The sequence below is a fragment of the Lactuca serriola genome, chromosome 2 (assembly GCF_051521515.1).
Source record: "Lactuca serriola cultivar US96UC23 chromosome 2, Lser_US96UC23_V15, whole genome shotgun sequence".
In the NCBI taxonomy this organism is placed as follows: domain Eukaryota; kingdom Viridiplantae; phylum Streptophyta; class Magnoliopsida; order Asterales; family Asteraceae; genus Lactuca; species Lactuca serriola.
This window is the reverse complement of record NC_136409.1, coordinates 153,328,933-153,341,953: the sequence shown is the minus strand read 5'-3', so window position 1 is coordinate 153,341,953 and position 13,021 is coordinate 153,328,933.

The window sequence follows — 13,021 nt, the reverse complement described above, 5'->3', positions numbered from 1 at the left end:
TAACTTTTCATCAATTAAAATTTCCTTTTTGTGCTATCTAGATAACTGATTTATATAAAATATTATGACACACTTAGGAAATGCAAATAAATAACAAACAAGGACAAACTTGTATAAAGTTTAGGACCAAATGCCTATAAGGGTATCTCTATAATATAAAGTATAATTTTGATTTTAGGGGCATTGATGTCATGATTTATAGAAATCAATTTTTTTTTTCTGTTTTTTGTAATATTTTGTCTACTTTGGTTTTAGTTGTAACACCCCGATTCACATGTAATAATTATATAAGAATTCCTCTTAATTTCAAGGCTTACTCGACGAGTTGGTTTCCCTAACTCGTTGAGTAGTAACGGGTTGGTCCGCGTGTTTAAGTGACCTACTCGCCGAGTCCAAGAAGGGACTCGACGAGTATGAGCGCGCTGGAGGATGAAACCCTAATTTCCGGGGTTTTGCACCCTATTTAAGGACCACTTATCCCCTTATTGGCCTCTCTTATTGCCTCCCTTGAGTTCATAAACCCTAATTCGTGTTTTCTCTCAATATTTGTGTGCTTCTTAGCTTGGAAGAAGGATTTTTGGAGTAAAAAGCTTGGAGTTCAAGAAGTTGGAGCAAGGGGCTGTTGTAGATCCGAATTCTTCTCTGTCTTGGCATCATTTTGGAGGTAACAAGTTGTTACATTGGCTCTCTTTTAGTTAGATCTCTTCATTTATGGGTTTGGGGCCCTTTTTAGGGTTTTGTGTGGGGGTTCTCTGATTTAGGTCAAGATCTGAGGTTGCAACCTTAGATATGGACTCCTTTAGCCCCTCATTGTCATAGAGTTTCAGTCTTTGTCAAGATATGATCTTTCCCTTGCATTAAGCCACTCCTTTAGCTTGTTTGGGCCATTATCATATTGCATGCACGTAAAGCTTGCAACTTTACATGATAATCATGCCCAAGGAACTTAGATTTATAGTATGGAGCCTTTGCATAGCTTAAAAAGCATTTGTATGAATGAAGGATCGAAGGGACTCGACGAGTCGCATGGTCGACTCGGCGAGTCATATCAAGATGGTCCTAAACTCGACGAGTTGGATGAACAACTCGGCGAGTCCGATGAAGATTGTCATAGGCTCAGCGAGTCAATAGAGTGACTTGGCGAGTCATTTAGGTTTTTTCCCAACCGTTGGATGTGTGTGAACTTGTCGGGTTGCAAGGGGGAAAACTCAACGAGTGGCCAAGGAGCTTCGACCGCGAGCCTTAGGAACTCAACGAGTCACTCTGGTGACTCGGCGAGCAGAAGAGTTATGCAAGGAACTCGGTGAGTGGCTGGTTTCACTCGACGAGTTCAGGGCAACATGGACTGTTGACCATGACAGTTGACTTTGACTTTGACCAAGGGTTGACCAGTTAACTTCTAAGGGTGTTTTGGTAAATTGGATAATTATAGCGAAGGTCTTTGGTGAATATAGGTGTTGGAGTTGGAGCTACATTTGGAGGAGACTGGCATTACCTTCCGATCTACTTGCGAGGTGAGTTATCCTCAATATATCAACAGGGTCTAAGGCACCAAGGCTGGCCCTTTATGGATTGTATTCGGGTTATTGCATGTTATGCATACTAATTTGCATCTTGGTAGTTAGGATGGTGATGTGCTATAATAGCGACCTGTAAGGTCGATATCCTGGTTATAAGATTATTGCCATGCTCTGTGATATGTTGATCGGTTTGACTGTTATGTATGCTAGTGTATGATACTTATGTGCACATGATTATTTGTTTGGGGGTTGGGTTGAGGCGGTCCTGCTTTGTGTTGAAGTCTAATATACCCAGGGCGGTCGGGACAGACTACGGGCCCAGAAGGGACGTTAGTCAGATCGAAAGCCCGACAAGCGGTCTGGATAGGCTGAAGGCCCTACGAGTCGGTCCAGACGTGTCAAAGGCTCGGAGAGCGGTCCAAATAAACTGAAGGGCTGCGAGGCGGTCCAGTCAGGCTGAAGGCTCATTATGCATGTTGTTTTGTGTTTGTTGATATGATATGATTATGATTTTATGAGAATGATATTTTGGGGGCAGCTCACTAAGCTTTCAGGCTTACAGTTTTAGTGTAATGTTTCAGGTACTTCTGGTGATTGTGCAAGGCGAAGGCATGATCGTACCGCTCTTTCTGTTGTTATGATTTTTATGAATTGATACTAGGAAACTCTAATATGATAGATTTTGAAAACAGTTTTGTAATGATTGGTTGATTTTGAATGATTTTTAAAAGTTAAAATTGGCATAAATTTTATGGGTGTTACATTACTTGATTGACTTAGACATAAAGATGAGATGAACCAATTTGTTTTACTGGGTGATTGGTCAACTAAGCAACATTACTATAAATTTATACATGTGCCAAAAATTTTGAATTTTTTAGTCAAACATATATTGGTTGTGCGCATCCCCGATGAATCCATTTGAAAGATTCATTAGAATAGTAAAAATGAGTAACTCGAATATAAAAATATAAAAGAGTATGTTCAAATGCCTAAAATACACCTCAAGAGACCAATCATGTTCACATTTTTTTGTCATTACTGAAGGGTATAATTTTAATTTATGGGTTGAAACTTTGGTAGAGAGGGAAATCTTACATTTTATATGAGTTGGAAAAATACATTTTATAGAAATATAATTTTTTTTCTGTTTTTTTTTACAGAAATTTTAGTTGTCCAATCACCAAGTAAAAAAAAAATGGCTCATCTCATGTTTCTTTATCGACCCATCACACAATTTTTTTTTTTCAGAGTTTGTTTAAAACATAAAAGAAAAGCCCGTGTACTTCAATGTACTACAAACCTGTACATTTTCAGAATTTATTTTGTTTATATTTCAGATTCATTGTGGGATTACACAAAGAAAGCTAAAAGTCCATCAAACTCAACACGAATAGAAATATAATTTTGTATTTATGTTTTCTGAGATCAGGAGCATTTTTGTCACATTTTTATAGAAATACATTTTTTTCTATTTTTTTATATTTTGTCTGCTTTGGTATTACTTGATTGCATTTTGTATTACTTGATTGTTTGGTTCTATTTTTAATTAAGTGCTATTTCTGCCACGTCTTACTAGATTATATTTTTGTCACTGATCTGAACCAGTTTACACCAAAAACATATTAAAAAAGGGAAATGAGATATGATGTACCATTAAATATGACCATTTTTAGTTGTTAACATTACTAAAATACCATATTTTTATTTTTGCATTACACTACTATTTTACCAACCACTACCTTTAAAATAATATTTTACTATATTCGTGCACAAGTTCATGGATTCCACCAAGATTAGCATGATTAGTGACTTGGCTCTCTTGTAATATGACTTCACCATCAAGGTCCGAATTATCTGTCTATGGAAACAAACTTTCTGGAATAACCCTCAACAAATCCCTTGGAAAAATGAGTGTCACACTCAAAATGGAGGATTTAGAGTGGGATTCATTTTTATACGTATATTTATTATTTTTATGAGAATATGTTTTATTTTTCTTAATTTCTACAGAGGACGATAACTTTTTGTTACTTTATGGGACGGCAATCTGATGAAGTTGTTGCATATGTTTCTAAGCACCCGAACAATTTTGTATTGCTTATTCAACGTCTAAGTTGAATCTTATCCGATGTACGTATTTAGTAAATTATTAATTTGTATTATTATTATTATTATTATTATTATTATTATTGTCATATTTAAGATATAATATTATCCTGTTGCAACAAATTATTCAATTTTCATTTCAGAATGTCCATATATCAATAACACTTAGCTACAAAACTTTTTATTGAAGACATCATTGAAGAAATAACCTCTCTCATAAAAAGGAAATTGACTTGATTTGGGATTATAAGTTTGTTTTCATTATTATTAATCTTGATTTAGTAGTTTTTAAGTTATATGGAAATTATCCGTATTCCAAATATGATAAGAAGTTTAACCATTTTTGTCAATATCTATTTTTTCTGTTAAATAATGTCATTTTTCATCCATTTTGTAAACAGTGTTTATGATCATGTTTTAGTGTGTGTATTTTACTATGGTTGTGGTTGGGAGGGGGGGGGGGGGGGGGGAGGGAGATCTTATTACTTATTACTACTTTTGAATTAATATGCATGATAATAGCAACTTTTTTTCTTTTTTCTTTTTGAATTTAGGAAGGTTATAATTAGTAACCATTTGTGTTGATTTTTAAAGTGGACTATTTGTGTGCTATACTAACTTCATGTTTTTCATTTTCATAATTATTGATGTATATTCTTAACTGTTTATGTTATTTTACTTTGTCAATTGTATACATTCTTAATTGTTTATGTTATTTTTTGGTGTCGCAAATCTACACTGATATTTAGTGCTTTTGCATCTTGAGTGAGGATGCAAAGGAGGTTCAATAGATGGATGGGGGGTTAAACAAGTGAAAGTGTAAAAAACATATATTAAAACAACACCGAATATAACCAATTTAAATCTTGGGTGCTCCTTACTACAAGTGATATGTTGTATGTTTAGTTGTTTTGAATCAGGTATACATCATTATATTGTTTTGCCACATGGCTCGCATTTGAGAATGGGAGATTTTTATGTAATAATAGTTTTTAATTGATTATTACTTTCATTTTTAATTGTTTTGAAGCAAGTATCAACTTCTATGGGTTTATTTGAAGAGAATGATGTAAAATATAACAGTATAATCATTAAATTTTGTTTAAAAAAACAACGTTTGGGTTCATCAAAGGCTTCATATATATGTAAAATTATTAATTTAAAAATTGCTTAATATTTAAGAGTTTATATTAATTGTTTTTAATAAACACGTGTAATACACGAGTCTCACACCTGATAACATAAGATGCAAGCAAACACTAGGGGAGCCAAATAAAGGAATATCCTGGAAAAAAATCATGTAATATACAAGAAAAAACGTAATTTTATTAGATATATTGTTCAACTTCCATAACAAAATTACATTTTAATGTTCACCTCTTCGCTCTTTCATTTTACAAAAACGAGTAATTATATTTCCAATCTTAACATTCTCCAGTGCTTCATTTTTTACACTAAAAATCAAAACACCATTCATAAAATTGTCACCTAATTCTATTACGCAAATTGGTCTTCAAGAACTTCATTGCATAAAAACATAGTTCAACGGTTGCGGTTGCGGTTGCGACCGACAAAACCAAAGTTAGTTTTAATAATATATAAACCAAAGTAAAAGAGATGTGTTTTTCAGTTTCCACCAACAAACGATAGAGGTCTGCAATTCCCTTCAAGTTGAAAAATCTTTCATCATGAAGCAAAGAATGATAAGTTGCCCATTAAGTTGCGCACTTTCTGAATCGTCAAAATCGTTTTTGTATATCTCGCTTAACTTTATCAAAACTAGAAAATCAGTCACAAGGACTCAAAGTTGCCATGTTCTCCATAACTACGTGCCAACTTCACTAAATCTATCCCCAAATTCTTGAATTTGCATATCGAAAACCATGTTAAAAATCACATCTTCAAAATGATGTTGATTAGTCTTATTGGTCCTACGCTTTCGTGGGGTAACATAATATTCCGACATGTCCACAATTTCAATACTACGCTTTTCACAAAAAGCACATACCTTCTTCCAAATTTGTTGAAACTCGTCTTTTCTAAAAACTATAAATGTTTTCTTTGTCCCTTTTACTAACGAAGTCGCTTCCAAAATATCTTGATTTTTTTTAAGAAGCTTTGACAAGGTATCTGTGAGGCATAGAATTTTCAACATCAAGTGTAACAGAAACACAAAATCAAGTGTCGTATAATATGACAAAATATCATTTGCTTGATTATGGTTAGATAAAGTAAACCCCTCCTCTTTTGTAACATCACTAGTTGTGAGACTCATGTATTACATAGGTTAATTTAAAAGAAAAAAGTTAAATATGAAGGTCTAAATAATTGAGAGCTTTGAATTTATAGGAAAATAAGACAAATAATGAATGATTAAAATTAAAATGTTTTTGGAGCAATGTTTTCATGCAAGATTAATCCTTAAAGCTTGGCAATTGAAGATATCAACTTCCATCTATCTTCTAGACCTTTGTAAATTATAGAGTTCCAAACTTTGTTGCATCTCATCTTGGATGTAACTATATTTGGTGCTTTGGTCCATTTTAATGAGCTTTTAAGTGAGAGTTGGGAATAAAGTTTTGCAACTTTATTACTCTTATAGGTCCCAATAACATTGTATGTTTTAGATATAGACTCCAACACCTTTTTATCAGTTTAGAATTGTAACATCCCAAAAATGCAGTCTGAAAATTTCGTTTTAAATTAGTAATAAAACCATAATCATCATTCGTCATAGAAAAATCATAACAATGTATCTAAAAATAATATAACAATTGTCATGTATATCAGAGTATAAACATCCCAGGCTAAACAAATTGTGTGTGCACTCCAACCTTCCCGAGCTCCTCTTTTGAAAACTGAACTTCTTGAAACCAAAACTGAAAACTATAAGCAAGAAGCTTAGTGAGTCTCCCCAAACTACCACATACCATACAATAACATATAAAACAAATATTGGGCTGTAACATCCCAAAAATTTCATTTTAATTATGTTATTACGTAACACCATAAATATAAAAAAAAACATTGATAATAACGTCTCATGACAAAACCCGAGTGTCATAAATCCAAAACATAGTATCATAAAACCATATCAAAGCGAAATCCCCAAGGATCTCACGTGTGGAAAACTTAGTGTGATGCGCTGCGATCAAGCTGGCTCCTTCCCTTTGAAAACGAAGTACTTGAAACCAAAACTGAAAACCGTAAGCACAAAGTTTAGTGAGTTCCCCCAAAATACTACACACATATAATTATCCACTCGAGGCTAAAACTTAACGAGACCTTCCGGTCAATGTGTCTCAGTGGGACCTTCCGGTCCCACAACTCCGATAGACCTTACGGTCCTACTCTGTTGACCTATCGGTCCATACTCTGATGACCTTCCGGTCTAAACCCTGTAATCTCATAGCATATACATATCACATAGATAAGAACATATATCACATAAACAAAATGCATAATACCACGTAGACAAATGCATAATATCACATAGACAAAATGCATAATATCAGATAAACAAATTGAATAATATCACATAACTCATGTAAGCACATAAGACCTTCTGGTCCTGACTATGTAGACCTTCCGGTCCAACTCTGTTGACCTTCCGGTCCTACTCTGTCGACCTTCCGGTCCGAACCAGGCAAACTCATAACATGGCATATCACATAAAACATATATCATATATCAAGTATAAGCATACCAAGATAATTATCACAAATACAATTATCTCCCAATTAATCCTTTCGGTGGGCCGACATTGTAGCCTTAGACCCACCCCTACTGGAAGGTAACTCACCTCATACTGCTGAAGTCCCATAGACACAATCCCACACTGCTGAAGTCTCGCAGGCTGAACCCCAGTGTTGGTTGACAGATTCCCAAACTATCAACACCAAAATAACACCCAATTAATAATTGGGCTCCACTACATAACCATAAGTACATTCTTTGGGTAATTACTACATTACCCCTTTGCTTGGCTTTGTTCAAGCCCAAGGCCCAAACCATAGGCCCAAAGTCAAACTAGGAATCAAGGCCCAACATATAGCCCAATTTTCCAAATTGGGCCCAACCTTTAAAAGGTCTTACCCTAAGGCCCAACCATTAATTCTAGTCCAAACAATTGGCATTTCATTGGCCCAATGTCTCATAATAATCTAGTCCCAACTATGGCCCAACTTTCCAATTTGGGCTCGACCCCTCATATGGGCCTTACCCGAAAGCCCATTAATTAATCTAGTCCATTTGCTTGATCTTGGATGGCCCATTTAATAGCCCAATCATCAAAGCCCAATAAAAAGGCCCAACTCAAGGCCTAAGTGAAATTAGAGTTTCTCATAGATTAATGATTAGGGTTAAGTGTCCTACTTAACCCATTAAGGACTTAATCCACTAAGGACTTAATCCATTAAGTCCAATATTAACTTAGGTTGATTGTAAATGATTACCAATTAGTACATTAGATTCATTAAATAATTCTCGTGTGTCCCGATTAATTCCCCAATTTAGGGTTTTATTGGTATTAGGGTTTTCCAACCCAAATACTAGTCCATTTATCAATTTGTCAGGCTTTTAGGTCAATTATGGCTTTATTGGGCCTATTAGACCCACTAGAATATCATTAAGCCCATTAGGGTTTTATTGGGTCAATTAGGGTCCATTATGGCTTACAAGGCCCATTAGGGTTTCAAGCACCCCAAACGAGTCAACATAACGAGGCAAAGCACACCGCCACCCGACACGGCGGCCGGTGGCGGCAGCCACCACCTCATGGTGGTGGTTTTCAATTTTCTTTTCATTATCCAACTTGTAATTACACTTTACAATGCTAAATCTCAAATAAACACACACACCTACTAACACACACATACACACGACCACACTATGGTGGCCGGTGGTGGCGCACGGCGACAGCCACCACCCTAAGGTGGTGGTGATGCCATTACCGAAAGCTACATCTCTACACACACCAACTGAAACACACATTTTTGCTTCTTTACTCGAAAAGGAAATCCAACCACCCACCTGGTGGCGTAAGGCGGCGGAAATGACACGAAAAGGTGGCAGCAGCAGCTACACCACGGAAGAAAATGGGACAACAACAGCTTCGTCATTCATGGCAACCACCATAACCGGCGGGCATGGTGGTTCTTCACTATCTCCCTTCGACAGAAAGCCTACACAGAACAACCTCGCTCGGAAAACGAACTCAACACCCACCTGTGGTGGGTGGCGATGGCAGCAACAACTCAAGAAGCCGACAACAATGCTTCTGGCGGCTGAAACAGCGTTGTTCGAACATGATAGCCCTTCGGGGTGGCGACCAATGAACGGAACCATGGAGACAACACATACGGCAGCGGCGCGAACTGTAGCGGTGGCAACAGATGAAGGAGTTCCTGCCGACGGTTCTTGTCCTCATCAGTGAAGAAGTAGCATCGATGCGCCGTCTCGCTCACATCAACAGTTGACGACGGAGGCTTTAGTGATCGGAGGTAATAGCGGTGCCGGAGATTGAAGAGGTGCATGGTGGCGGCTGGAGGGAGGTATAGGTTGGAGGGTGACGGCCGCATAAAAATGGTCAATAGGGTTAGGGTTTATTCTTTATATACCCGACGCCCTTAATCATTTCTCCATAATGCCACAATTAGCCCCTCTCTTCCCATATCTTTTCAAACTAAGCCCAAATTTTACCTTTTCTACCCTAGCTTCGGAAATCCCCTTCAAATCTGATACCTGATTTACCAAACAACCCCTAGGCCTCCACAATCTCTTCAATGAAGTCCCAATAATTTCCATTTAGTCCCCGAATTCCATAAAACTTACAAATTAAGTTTGGATTTTACACTTTAAACCCCAATCTCTTAGTGTGTAACAATTAGCTCCACGAGACCATCATTCGATATATAATTATTTATTTTAGGGCTTCTATTTGTTCATTAATTTATTTATTTATTAAATAAATAAACGGGGTGTAACAACTCTCCCCCACTTAAATTAGATTTCGTTCTCGAAATCACTCCTTACCATTTCTTATGCCCCATACCACCCGAGTAATATGGTCACCATCCTGGGTACACCCTAGCCTTCCCAGGGTAGCTGTGTCCAATTCTTCACATGGCCCTAAAATCCGCAGGTGAACAAATTTCTCGCAACAAGTTCACATCTACTTCGTCTAAAATCTGCTGTCTTGGGATGGTCTGATTCTCTGACATACCACTCATACTAAATCATTGTCGTTCAATCAAGCCCGTTTATCCCTCAACAGGCTACTCAACTCTGATAGCTTGAGGTTCCCACTATAAAACAGGTTCACATACCTAATTATCCTTGTGTATCACTTATACTTGGCCAAGGCTCAGCTAATTATGTTGTGAGTGACTCGTCACTACCTAAATCATCTAGCTATTCCTCCCATACTCGCAACCTGAAACACAATGCTAACATTGCCCAATGTTGAAACTGCTTGAACACTAGACTGCCTGAAGCAGTATGCTGCTACATAGTTGCTTCCCATAATCTATCGAGACCTTCCTAGCCTCGATTCATCCGTTAGTCAACTGAGTTTACCGGGTTTCGGCCTAGCTGCGGAGCCTAAGGGCTCCCTACTTAGTCGACTCGCACAAGTTTTGCACGAAATCCTTCTCTGGACTAGTTGCCACTAGTTATCACGCCATTGTGGCTCTAACAACCTCCCAATCCAACCGATCGGGTCCATACGTCGAATCCCGCAGTCTTACAACGTTTTCCAAACTGGTAGAACACGCACTCGACCTAACACACACTGAACTTGAGTCCTAACTGGAGCTCTAACCTGGTTCCCAAAACATGCTATCTAATGCCAACGAAAAACATGAACCAAACGTTGGAACGTTTTCTAAACTTCCAACTCACCCAATCCTCAACCTAGATGACCACTCGACCGCCTTTCCCCATGACGGGATGCCAAACTCATCCTAGTTTCACACCTACTTCTGCTCCTGGGCACTTGCTCGATTATCCCCCACTTAGCTTCGATTAAGTCTTCACGGTTCGTGAGAATTGAAGGATTCTCGCTTCCTAGTATCCCACTGATGACACCCTGTGCTTACTAATGCTAGCGATCAATCACCGATTACATCCTAAGATTGCCCATCCTTTGCAATCTTAAAGAGTGCTCATGAAATCTGGTCCATCCTGACACCTCAATCCACTTCCCATGCTGACAACCAGAGGCCTTAATCTTCACTCTGGCTGATGAATCCTCATCCTCACTTTCATTCCTGTAGCATTACTGAACTCTAACCGAGCACAACCCATGCAAAAATGCAATTCTCTCGGACATTCAATGACTGAACACCCATACATTTAACACTCGCAACTGAGTCCACTGTCTTCATGCTACCAGTCCTCTCCTAGCAATGGTAGTGCCTTGAACTCCAAAGTTCTTTCGTAGGCAGCTAATGACCATACCCAACCAGTGATAGAACCACTAAACTCTGACTTCACTGGAGAACCATCACACTAATCCTGACCCAATGTTCTCTGAATAATACTCTTGCACTGATCTCGTCAATCGGAATGATAATGGTACACACGGAACCCACACCGCAAGGTACGTCCCTCTGTGGGTTCATCAAGGACCTTTTGGCATGCAGAATGGCATATATGATCTTTAATAACCCAAACACTAACAGGAAACTGACCTGAGATCTGTCCTATCCAAGCTCACTCACAATTCCAAGGCGATACAGATTCCCAACATCCACCATGAAGTGGCAAAAGATAACATATCTGCGAACATCTTGAGGAATACTGATTACTTTCAGCTGGCATGACCAACCCTGCCACACCTATAGCAGTCTAAACCCTTGGAGTGACAGACTCCCTTGTGCGCTTTCTTGTACGTGCTACATTGTCTCAGGCCGTACTGGCATTTCACCCGATGATCAGAAGTCATGGGTCTCTTCCCGGGACCCTCTACTATACGTACCTAGCACAAACCTTGTTGCTCAAAGTGCTCCAAGTCGATCTCACATTTGCAACCTCTTGAAAATCATATCCTTCAGGGTCTGAAACCCTGCCACACTTACTAACTCACTTGCCAATGACTAAGCTGCAACAACTGGGACATCCTCTATCCCCCACACCGGGTCACAAACTTCTTCCTGAAGCTTCTCAGATTCTTCAAGACTCTCACCGATTCGAGTATGGATGTTGTGCTTTCAGTAGTACGGGCCCAATACTACCTTCCACACCTATCCATACTTTCCTCAACAATCCTCCCGAATCCTCCAAGTTACTTCCTCAAACTGGTACCCAAGTCTCCCTGAGCCTCGCTGCTAACCCACTGAAACATATCCTAGGCTTTTCTAGGTTTCCGAATTTACACAGTCCTCAGCTGCTGAAAGATTCCCGGTAATGTCAACTAGCTACCTCATGAATATAGCTAGATCACATTACTAAGAATCTCACAAAGCACAAAGCAAACAACATTCAGACAATGGAAAATCTAACCATCTTATTTCAATCAAACCTTTCTATCCTCTACTTAGGGATCAGTACATGCAATTCAAAAGGTCATACAATCAGGCATAACCTAAACAGGCTATCCTATTGCTAATTGATCAGTATTATCATGTAGCTCAACAAGCACATACAACAGGCACATAAGGCATCTTCCTAGATCCTTAGCCCTAATCTAGCATGCAATTTCCATACACATACAACAGGCATATAAGGCATCTTTCTAGATCCTTAGCCCTAATCTAGCATGCAGTTCTCATACACATACAACATGCATATAAGGCATCCTTCCTAGATCCTTAGCCTAATCTAGCATGCAGTTCTCACAATCATATCATATCATCACATAATATGTATGGGTATCTTGGGGAAAACTAACTTGAGCTCGACTGATTGCACGCATCACACACCTTGTTCTTTTCTCTTTCCAAATTCTTTACAATTTTTTTTAAATGATTTTATCTTGACAATTTTCATTCCAAGTCCTTAGTTTGAGTTCAGACACACCTGGGAGTGTGCTCGAATCCCTCAAACCATGGCTCTGATACCAACTTGTAACATCCCAAAAATACAGGCCAAAATTTTCATTTTAATTATGTTATTACGTAACACCATCAGTATAAAAAAAACATTGATAATAATGTCTCATGACAAAACCCAAGTGTCAGAAATCCAAAACATAGTATCATAAAACCATATCAGAGCGAAATCCCCAAGGATCTCACGTGCGGAAAACTTAGTGTGATGCGCTGCGATCAAGCCGGCTCCTTCCCTGTGAAAACGAAGTACCTGAAACCAAAACTGAAAACCGTAAGCACAAAGCTTAGTGAGTTCCCCCAAAATACCACACACATATAATTATCCACTCGAGGCTAAAACTT